Below are 10,518 nucleotides of genomic sequence, written 5' to 3'. Positions count from 1 at the left end.
GCCATGAGTCCAAGGGTCTTTCCCCAGAAAATATCTTTCCATTACTAGACCCTTATTCTCAATCCCGCAGGACCTGGAGTCAGGGTGGTTCTCATCATGGAGCCTGTGAGGAAGCCCCATGTTTCTCCTTTACCAGGTTGTTGCAAACAAGTGAATTACTCTAGAGTACAGAATACTTACCACCCTCCCCTTCCAGCAGGGACACCTGTGATTTCAGAAAAAAAAATATGAGGATCAAATCATGCTTTGTCCTGTTTGCATGGTTCTTGTTCCCTGAGGAATGGCAGAAAACCAGATGGGGAAGTGTGCTAGAGGTCCGTGAGCCCCAAAGTATGAGGAGAGCAAAATGAGTCCTTCACAAATGTGCCCAGTCTTCCTACAGGTCCCACGTTCCAGGTCCCACTGAACAAAATAGGTGGCAAGGAGGAATAGCTGCTACCCATACCAAAGTTCACTGCCCTACAGATGGTATATGATCCTGCTGTGGTTGTCCCATCCCCCTGCAATGTCTTTGGGATTAGGTAGTATTTTGTAACAGATTCTCACTCAAACTTCTCCTTACCCTGTCAATTGTGCATGCTGAGATTTTTGTATGTGACTTGGAGTTTTGAAGGGTCAGAGGTGGGAGGTTGGGGGAACATGTGGTGGGTAATGGGGAGGGCACGCTTTGCATGGAGCACTGGGTGATGTGCAAAAAGAATGAATACTGTTACGCTGAAAAAATAAATAAAATGGAAAAAAAAGAAAAAAAAAAGCCAAAAGAGTTTTGTGTCTCCCACAAAGGAAGACCAACGTACCACCCTGTTGAAAAATGGGGAATCTTCCTCTGTCATGCCTGTGGAACATTCACCTGCCTGTCCATCTAACGAAGCTAGGGAGAGATGCACAGAATGTTCAGTACACTGGTGGGGCTCAGCAGGAAGAGCTCAGGGAGTTTAGCTTGGAGTGGGCATGCACAGGAGTATATGGAGACCTTGCGTTACATGGGTGTGGACTGAGCAAGCTGCTACTGCATCAAGAAAGGTCAGGGGAAGGAGAAGTGATGGAGAGAGAGACACTGACTAACTTTAGCTACATGGAATAGAATCAGGGTGACCTCTTCAATCCAAAAGAAGGTAAACACCAATATGCATGCTCCGTTTTGCTGACAGGCAAGTTCCTCCAACCACAGACTGCCGTGGTCATTGTCAAGACCATTTCTTTTCCAGGGCCAACCTATGCCGCTCCTACCTATCTCTCATCTCTTCTAGGTGATTGCATTTTTTTCAGAAGAACACTGTGGCAGGGTTGCATTCAATGCTAACCCAACTACACTAGAGTTTTATATTTGCTCCTGAGTCATGCATGGTAAGGAAAACCAAAGACACAGGATTTCTAAGTACTGACATCTGTGCATTCCAGGAGAGTCCCCATCCACAAAGCGCTGATTCTTCCCAGTCTTCCTTTCCTGTGGCATGTGGGTGTGTCCTTCAAGTCCGCGGGACCCAGTTTCCCAGGAACCAGTAAGTTCATGAGAGAGCAGAGGACAGGCAAAAGAAGGGCACTCTCTAAACTGACGATGTAGCAGATTATCAGGAAGTTTGATTGGGCACCAAGATAATGATGCTTTCCTCATAAGCAAGCTAGATGGGATGCAGTCATTGAGTTTATGATCCAAAGAAGGAGAAAATGTCCTTCAGAAAAGGCTCCAGCTTGGGATGTCAAATATCCCAAGTCCATTTTCTTCAGCAACTCATTTCAAAGCGATTTTCCATAGACAGAATGACCTCCTGGAAAATGCTCATGACCATCCATTGCCTAAGGAGTGGTGGTGATGTTTTCTCAGTGTCCGTGTAAATATGGTGTTTGTTGATGGTATACACTCACTGCAGGCTCTCAGCACCAAGGAAATTGTCTCTCCCCTCTGGCATGTACATGTTCAGATGTTCATGGAAAGAGAAATTAAACACTGCTTGTCCCTGGACTCTGAAAAATAATCTGAGGGTTTAAGGGATGGGGGGTGGGAGGTTGGGGGAGCCAGGTGGTGGGTATTAAGGAGGGTATATATTGCATGGAGCACTGGGTGTGGTGCAAAAACAATGAATTCTGTTATGCTGAAAAGAAAAATTTTTAAAAATTTAAAAAAGAAACATAAATAAACATATTTTATGATTTCTGTAACATAATACGATGGGAGAAATAAAAACAACCTGAGTAACAGCATTTATTTATACATGACAATACAATCAGCATGCTGCTTCAGGTAACACAATTATACCATTTTATCTAATTGATATCTAAATAGATCATTTTTCTGGCACAATTTTGAAAAACTTTCTTTTTTTTTTTCCCTTTTTATTTATTTTTTCAGCGTGACAGTATTCATTCTTTTTGCACAACACCCAGTGCTCCATGCAAAACGTGCCCTCCCCATCACCCACCACCTGTTCCCCCAACCTCCCACCCCTGACCCTTCAAAACCCTCAGGTTCTTTTTCAGAGTCCATAGTCTCTTATGGTTCGCCTCCCCTCCCCAATGTCCATAGCCCGCTCCCCCTCTCCCAATCCCACCTCCCCCCAGCAACCCCCAGTTTGTTTTGTGAGATTAAGAGTCATTTATGGTTTGTCTCCCTCCCAATCCCATCTTGTTTCATTTATTCTTCTCCTATCCCCCTACCCCCCCATGTTGCTTCTCCATGTCCTCATATCAGGGAGATCATATGATAGTTGTCTTTCTCCGATTGACTTATTTCACTAAGCATGATACGCTCTAGTTCCATTCACATCGTCGCAAAAAGCAAGATTTCATTTCTTTTGATGGCTGCATAGTATTCCATTGTGTATATATACCACATCTTCTTGATCCATTCATCTGTTGATGGACATCTAGGTTCTTTCCATAGTCTGGCTATTGTAGACATTCCTGCTATAAACATTCGGGTACACGTGCCCCTTCGGATCACTATGTTTGTATCTTTAGGGTAAATACCCAGTAGTGCAATTGCTGGGTCATAGGGTAGTTCTATTTTCAACATTTTGAGGAACATCCATGCTGTTTTCCAGAGTGGTTGCACCAGCTTGCATTCCCACCAACAGTGGAGGAGGGTTCCCCTTTCTCCACATCCTCGCCAGCATCTGTCATTTCCTGACTTGTTAATTTTAGCCATTCTGACTGGTGTGAGGTGATATCTCATTGTGGTTTTGATTTGTATTTCCCTGATGCCGAGTGACGTGGAGCACTTTTTCATGTGTCTGTTGGCCATCTGGATGTCTTCTTTGCAGAAATGTCTGTTCATGTCCTCTGCCCATTTCTTGATTGGATTGTTTGTTCTTTGGGTGTTGAGTTTGCTAAGTTCCTTATAGATTTTGGATACTAGCCCTTTATCTGATATGTCGTTTGCAAATATCTTCTCCCATTCTGTCAGCTGTCTTTTGGTTTTGTTAACTGTTTCCTTTGCTGTGCAAAAGCTTTTGATCTTGATGAAATCCCAATAGTTCATTTTCGCCCTTGCTTCCCTTGCCTTTGCCGTTGTTCCTAGGAAGATGTTGCTGTGGCTGAGGTCGAAGAGGTTGCTGCCTGCGTTCTCCTCAAGGATTTTGATGGATTCCTTTCTCACATTGAGGTCCTTCATCCATTTGGAGTCTATTTTCGTGTGTGGTGTAAGGAAGTGGTCCAATTTCATTTTTCTGCATGTGGCTGTCCAATTTTCCCAGCACCATTTATTGAAGAGGCTGTCTTTTTTCCATTGGACATTCTTTCCTGCTTTGTCGAAGATTAGTTGACCATAGAGGTGAGGGTCGATTTCTGGGCTCTCTATTCTGTTCCACTGGTCTATGTGTCTGTTTTTGTGCCAGTACCATGCTGTCTTGATGATGACAGCTTTGTAATAGAGCTTGAAGTCCGGAATTGTGATGCCACCAACTTTGGCTTTGTTCTTCAATATTCCTTTGGCTATTCGAGGTCTTTTCTGGTTCCATATAAATTTTAGGATTATTTGTTCCATTTCTTTGAAAAAAATGGATGGTATTTTGATAGGGATTGCATTAAATGTGTAGATTGCTTTAGGTAGCATGGACATTTTCACAATATTTATTCTTCCAATCCAGGAGCATGGAACATTTTTCCATTTTTTTGTGTCTTCCTCAATTTCTTTCATGAGTACTTTATAATTTTCTGTGTATAGATTCTTAGTCTCTTTGGTTAGGTTTATTCCTAGGTATCTTATAGTTTTGGGTACAATTGTGAATGGGATTGCCTCCTTAATTTCTCTTTCTTCAGTCTTGTTGTTGGTGTACAGAAATGCAACTGATTTCTGTGCATTGATTTTATATCCTGACACTTTACTGAATTCCTATACAAGTTCTAGCAGTTTTGGAGTGGAGTCTTTTGGGTTTTCCACATATAGTATCATATCATCTGCGAAGAGTGATAGTTTGACTTCTTCTTTACCAATTTGGATGCCTTTAATTTCTTTTTGTTGTCTGATTGCTGAGGCTAGGACTTCTAATACTATGTTGAATAGCAGTGGTGATAATGGACATCCCTGCCGTGTTCCTGACCTTAATGGAAAAGCTTTCAGTTTTTCTCCATTGAGAATGATATTTGCGGTGGGTTTTTCATAGATGGCTTTGATAATATTGAGGTATGTGCCCTCTATCCCTACACTTTGAAGAGTTTTGATCAGGAAGGGATGCTGTACTTTGTCAAATGCTTTTTCAGCATCTATTGAGAGTATCATATGGTTCTTGTTCTTTCTTTTATTAATGTGTTCTATCACATTGATTGCTTTGCGGATGTTGAACCAACCCTGCAGCCCTGGAATAAATCCCACTTGATCGTGGTGAATAATCCTTTTAATGTACTGTTGAATCCTACTGGCTAGTATTTTGGCGAGAATTTTTGCGTCTGTGTTCATCAAGGATATTGGTCTGTAGTTCTCTTTTTTGGTGGGATCCTTGTCTGGTTTTGGGATCAAGGTGATGCTGGCCTCATAGAATGAGTTTGGAAGTTTTCCTTCCATTTCTATTTTTTGGAACAGTTTCAGGAGAATAGGAATGAGTTCTTCTTTAAATGTTTGGTAGAATTCCCCTGGGAAGCTGTCTGGCCCTGGGCTTTTGTTTGTTTGGAGATTTTTGATGACTGTTTCAATCTCCTTACTGGTTATGGGCCTGTTCAGGTTTTCTATTTCTTCCTGGTTCAGTTGTGGTAGTTTATATGTCTCTAGGAATGCATCCATTTCTTCCAGATTGGCCAATTTGTTGGCGTAGAGTTGCTCATAGTATGTTCTTATAATTGTCTGTATTTCTTTGGTGTTAGTTGTGATCTCTCCTCTTTCATTCATGATTTTATTGATTTGGGTCCTTTCTCTTTTCTTTTTGATGAGTCTGTCCAGGGATTTATCAATCCTATTGATTCTTTCAAAGAACCAGCTCCTAGTTTCATTGATTTTTTCTATTGTTTTTTTGGTTTCTATTTCATTGATTTCTGCTCTGATCTTTATGATTTCTCTTCTCCTGCTGGGTTTAGGGTTTCTTTCTTGTTCTTTCTCCAGCTCCTTTACGCGTAGGGTTAGGTTGTGTACTTGAGACCTTTCTTGTTTCTTGAGAAAGGCTTGTACCGCTATATATTTTCCTCTCAGGACTGCCTTTGCTGTGTCCCACAGATTTTGAACTGTTGTGTTTTCATTATCATTTGTTTCCATGAATTTTTTCAATTCTTCTTTAATTTCCTGGTTGACCCATTCATTCTTTAGAAGGATGCTGTTTAGTCTCCATGTATTTGGGTTCTTTCCAGCTTTCGTCTTGTGATTGAGTTCTAGCTTCAGAGCATTGTGGTCTGAAAATATGCAGGGAATAATCCTAATCTTTTGATACCGGTTGAGACCTGATTTGTGACCCAGGATGTGATCTATTCTGGAGAAGGTTCCATGTGCACTAGAGAAGAATGTGTATTCTGTTGCTTTGGGATGAAATGTTCTGAATATATCTGTGATGTCCATCTGGTCCAGTGTGTCATTTAAGGCCTTTATTTCCTTGTTGATCTTTGGCTTGGATGATCTGTCCATTTCAGTGAGGGGAGTGTTAAAGTCCCCTACTATTATTGTATTATTATTGATGTGTTTCTTTGATTTTGCTATTAATTGGTTGATATAGTTGGCTGCTCCCACGTTAGGGGCATAGATATTTAAAATTGTTAAATCTTCTTGTTGGGCAGACCCTTTGAGTAGGATATAGTGTCCTTCCTCATCTCTTATTATAGTCTTTGGCTTAAAATCTAATTGATCTGATATAAGGATTGCCACCCCAGCTATCTTCTGATGCCCATTAGCATGGTAAATTGTTTTCCACCCCCTCACTTTAAATCTGGAGGTGTCTTCCCGTCTAAAATGAGTTTCTTGTAGGCAACATACTGATGGGTTTTGTTTTTTTATCCATTCTGATACGCTGTGTCTTTTGATTGGGGCATTTAGCCCATTAACATTCAGGGAAACTATTGAGAGATATGAATTTAGTGCCATTAGTAGCCTGTAAGGTGACTGTTACTGTATATTGTCTCTGTACCTTTCTGATCTACTACTTTTAGGCTCTCTCTTTGCTTAGAGGACCCCTTTCAAAATTTCCTGGAGAGCTGGTTTGGTGTTTGCAAATTCTTTCAGTTTTTGTTTGTCCTGGAAGCTTTTGATCTCTCCTTCTATTTTCAATGATAGCCTAGCTGGATAGAGTATTCTTGGCTGCATGTTTTTCTCGTTGAGTGCTCTGAATATATCATGCCAGCTCTTTCTGGCCTGCCAGGTCTCTGTGGATAAGTCTGCCGCCAATCTAATATTTTTACCATTGTATGTTACTGATTTCTTTTCTCGGGCTGCTTTCAGGATTTTCTCTTTGTCACTAAGACTTGTAAATTTTACTATTAGGTGACGGGGTGTGGACCTATTCTTGTTGACTTTGAGGGGGGTTCTCTGCATCTCCTGGATTTTAATGCTTGTTCCCTTTGCCATATTAGGGAAATTCTCGCCAATGATTCTCTCCAATAGTCCCTCTGCTACCCTCTCTGTTTCTTCTTCTTCTGGAATCCCAATTATTCTAATGTTGTTTCGTCTTATGGTGTCACTTATCTCTCGAATTCTCCCCTCATGGTCCAGTAGCTGTTTGTCCCTCTTTTGCTCGGCTTCCTTATTCTCTGTCATTTGGTCTTCTATATCACTAATTCTTTCTTCTGCCTCATTGATCCTAGCAGTGAGAGCCTCCATTTTTGATTGCACCTCATTAATAGCTTTTTTGATTTCAACTTGGTTAGATTTTAGTTCTTTAATTTCTCCAGAAAGGGCTTTAATATCTCCAGAGAGGGTTTCTCTAATATCTTCCATGCCTTTGTCGAGCCCGGCTAGAATGTTCAGAATCGTCATTCTGAACTCTTGATCTGACATAGTACCAATGTCTGTGTTGATTAGGTCCCTAGCCTTCGGTACTGTCTCTTGTTCTTTTGTTTGTGGTGATTTTTTCCGCCTTGTCATTTTGTCCAGATAAGAGGATATGAAGGAGCAAATAAACTACTAATAGGGTGGCAAAGACCCCGGAAAAATGCGCTGTAACCAAATCAGAAGAGACCCCAAATTGTGGGGGGGGGGGGGGAAGGGGATAAAAAACAGGTTCTGAAAAAAAAAGAAAAAAAAAAAAGAAAAAAATTTAAAAAATAAAACAAATAAAAAAATATAAAAAAGAAAGAAAAAATATATATATTTAGATGAACTAGTCAAAAAACGTTAAAAAAGAAAAGGGTAAAAGTTTTTAAAAAAATTTAGCAGAAGAAGAAAAAAGAAAAAAGAAAAAAAAATTGAAAAAAGAAAAAAAAATAAAAAATTGAAAAAAGAAAAAAAATTGAAGTAGCCGCAAGACTAAAGAATCATGGGGAGAAAGCCATGAGTTCCGTGCTTTGCTTTCTCCTCCTCTGGAATTGCTCTGCTGTCTTAGGAATTGAATCTGCTTTCTCCTTGATAGATGAACTTCGTCCTGGCTGGATATTTTGTTGATCTTCTGGGGGAGGGGCCTGTTGTAGTGACTCTCAAGTGTCTTTGCCCGAGGCGGGATTGCACCGCCCTTACCGGCGGCCGGACTAAGTAATCGGCTCGGGTTCGCTTTTGGGAGCTTCTGTTCCCTGAACGCTTTCCGTAGAGTTCCGGAGGACGGGAATGAAAATGGCGGCCTCCCAGTCTCCGGCCCAGAGGAGCCGAGAGCCTGGGGCCCCACTCCTCAGTGCGCCCCCAGAGGACAGCACCCAATCACTCCCGTATCCCCAGCCTCTAGCCGCGCTCCGAGCTCACCCAGCCCGCGACCAGTTCAAGGTAACCCCGAGCTGAGAGTTCAGTCCTCGGCTCTGTCTTTGCAGCCGGTTTCTCCGTTCTAATACCTGTGAGCTCTCTGACACTCTGACACCCCCGATCCTTCTGTGACCTTGCGGGGCCTGGGGCCACGCTGGCCCCGCGTGGGCTTCACCCCGGTTTAGCCCCTGGAGCAATGTCCCTCAGTGGAACAGACTTTTAAAAGTCCTGATTTTGTGCTCCGTTCCTCCGCCGCTTGCCGGGAGCCGGCCCCTCCCCCCGCGGTCTATCTTCCCGTCGTTTTAGATTCACTTCTCCGCCAGTCCTACCTTTCAGAAAGTGGTTGATTTTCTGTTTCTAGAGTTGCTGTTCTTCTTCTCTTCGATCTCCCGTTGGATTTGTAGGTGTTTGCTATGTTTAGATAAGCTATCGAGCTGATCTCCTGCTACCTGATGTAGTCTCAGGCTGCTACTTCTCCGCCATCTTGACTCCTCCTGAAAAACTTTCTTAATGATCTTATGAAAATATGTACTTTTAAGAAATTAAGTTTTGAATAATGTCAAGTAATATCTGTCACTTTGGCAAATGCAGATAAGAGTTATTTGGAATTTACGACTTGGTGAGGGTTTTCTTGGTGGTGGTGGTCTGAAAACAAGTATAGCTATTTAGAGTGCCTTAGAGATTACGATGGAGGAAATTGGATGGATTTCTCATGTTCTGTCAAAATACACATTTCATTTCTGACACCCGGGGCTGGTTCTTTGAAAGAAATTTTCCGAAAAGACCAAAATGGAAACACATCAATTTCAGGAATCTGAATTTAAGGTGAGGTGGACTTTGGCATTTTAATATTTCCTCTGATGTTTACCATAACCTAATGATGTACAAATAGCCTCACATGGCCTTTTGCATTGGCACATCATCGTGTCAGTCAAGAAGTGAGTGCTGGGAAAGAAAGAAAAAAGAAAGGACTTCTGTTTGGGGAATTAGGGACAGTCATCTGGAAGACACAAAATGGAGAGAAATCAGGTGTGCTCCCGATTTTGAGCAGGGAGTACAGGTTCATAAGGTAAAAGCACAGGCACTTGTTTTGCAAGGATGATGGCGAGTCCTGGCAACTAACAGGCATTGTGTTGTCTCTCTTTCAGTCCAGAGTAGAAGGGTGTGTACCAGGTGGTGGTGGATCTGCAAGGCCGTCCATGGGCCGGAGGTCAAAAGCTCATGGTGCTCAGATACTTGAAGCAGGAGATGGAACTATGGTTTCCTTCCTGATTGTCCTTCACACTCTAGTTCAGAGTGGCTCTCCTAGCAAAGCTTCCATCGTTATGAATCTTTCTTGAGAATTCTCATGCATCTCTTTTCTGCCATCTTTCTAACAGGAAAACAGCAATGATCTGAGTGTGTTTTCCTGCCATCCGTTTTCACTGTCTGGGTGACTGGCAACCTGCTTTGGGTCCTTTCTGCCCCTGGAAGGTGGCAGTTTCCTAGTTCCTGGGTCATCCAAACTAGTTGAGCCTTTGGACTGAATCCCACTAAGAAGAAGATTTGAGGGAATCCCATCTAGATGGTACTTAGGGTCTCATTTCTGGGTAGATCTGATGGCTGACTTGTATTCATGGAGGAACAATTTTTTTGACAATGTCAGTAGTACTGCAAGGAGAAATGCAAGGTAGAAGCCACTGGAAGATAACAAAATTAAAATACTCAAGAATCCAAGCAGTGCATTTCTTCCTCAGATTCTGGGGACTTTCCCCATCTGTTCTCACAGAGAGATTCTGGAGGAATGGCAAGACCCATGATGTTGTGTTCTGGCACCTCTGGTCTTCCTCTGGAAGAGAGCCTGCTGTCCCCTTGACCCTGAGCACAGAGGGGATGGGTGGGTCTGATGTTGTGTTGGGTAGATGAAAGTCCTGGTCAGGAAAGGAGGAGGATGCCACTCCACAGACCCTCTGGGGAAGCCAGGGGTTTCCCCAGAGAACCTCCATGTTGTTTGAAGGCAGGGAGCTGGTTTCAGTCCCCTGATCCCTGTCTCTTTCCACCTGTAGTTGTGAAGAAATACCAGCAATTTGTGGTCATCCTGATGTCCTATATGAGCATCAGCCTGAGCCTATCTAGCGTGCAGTGGAGGTGTTTGTGGGTGAGACAGATATGGTACGACTGCACCTCCCCTCTGGGAGTCCTGGCCTGCCTCTCTCAGGGGTCTAGCAGCATGCCCTTGTTGC

This window comes from Meles meles, unplaced genomic scaffold (assembly GCF_922984935.1).
Source record: "Meles meles unplaced genomic scaffold, mMelMel3.1 paternal haplotype, whole genome shotgun sequence".
NCBI lineage: Eukaryota > Metazoa > Chordata > Mammalia > Carnivora > Mustelidae > Meles > Meles meles.
This window is presented reverse-complemented; position numbering follows the sequence as displayed.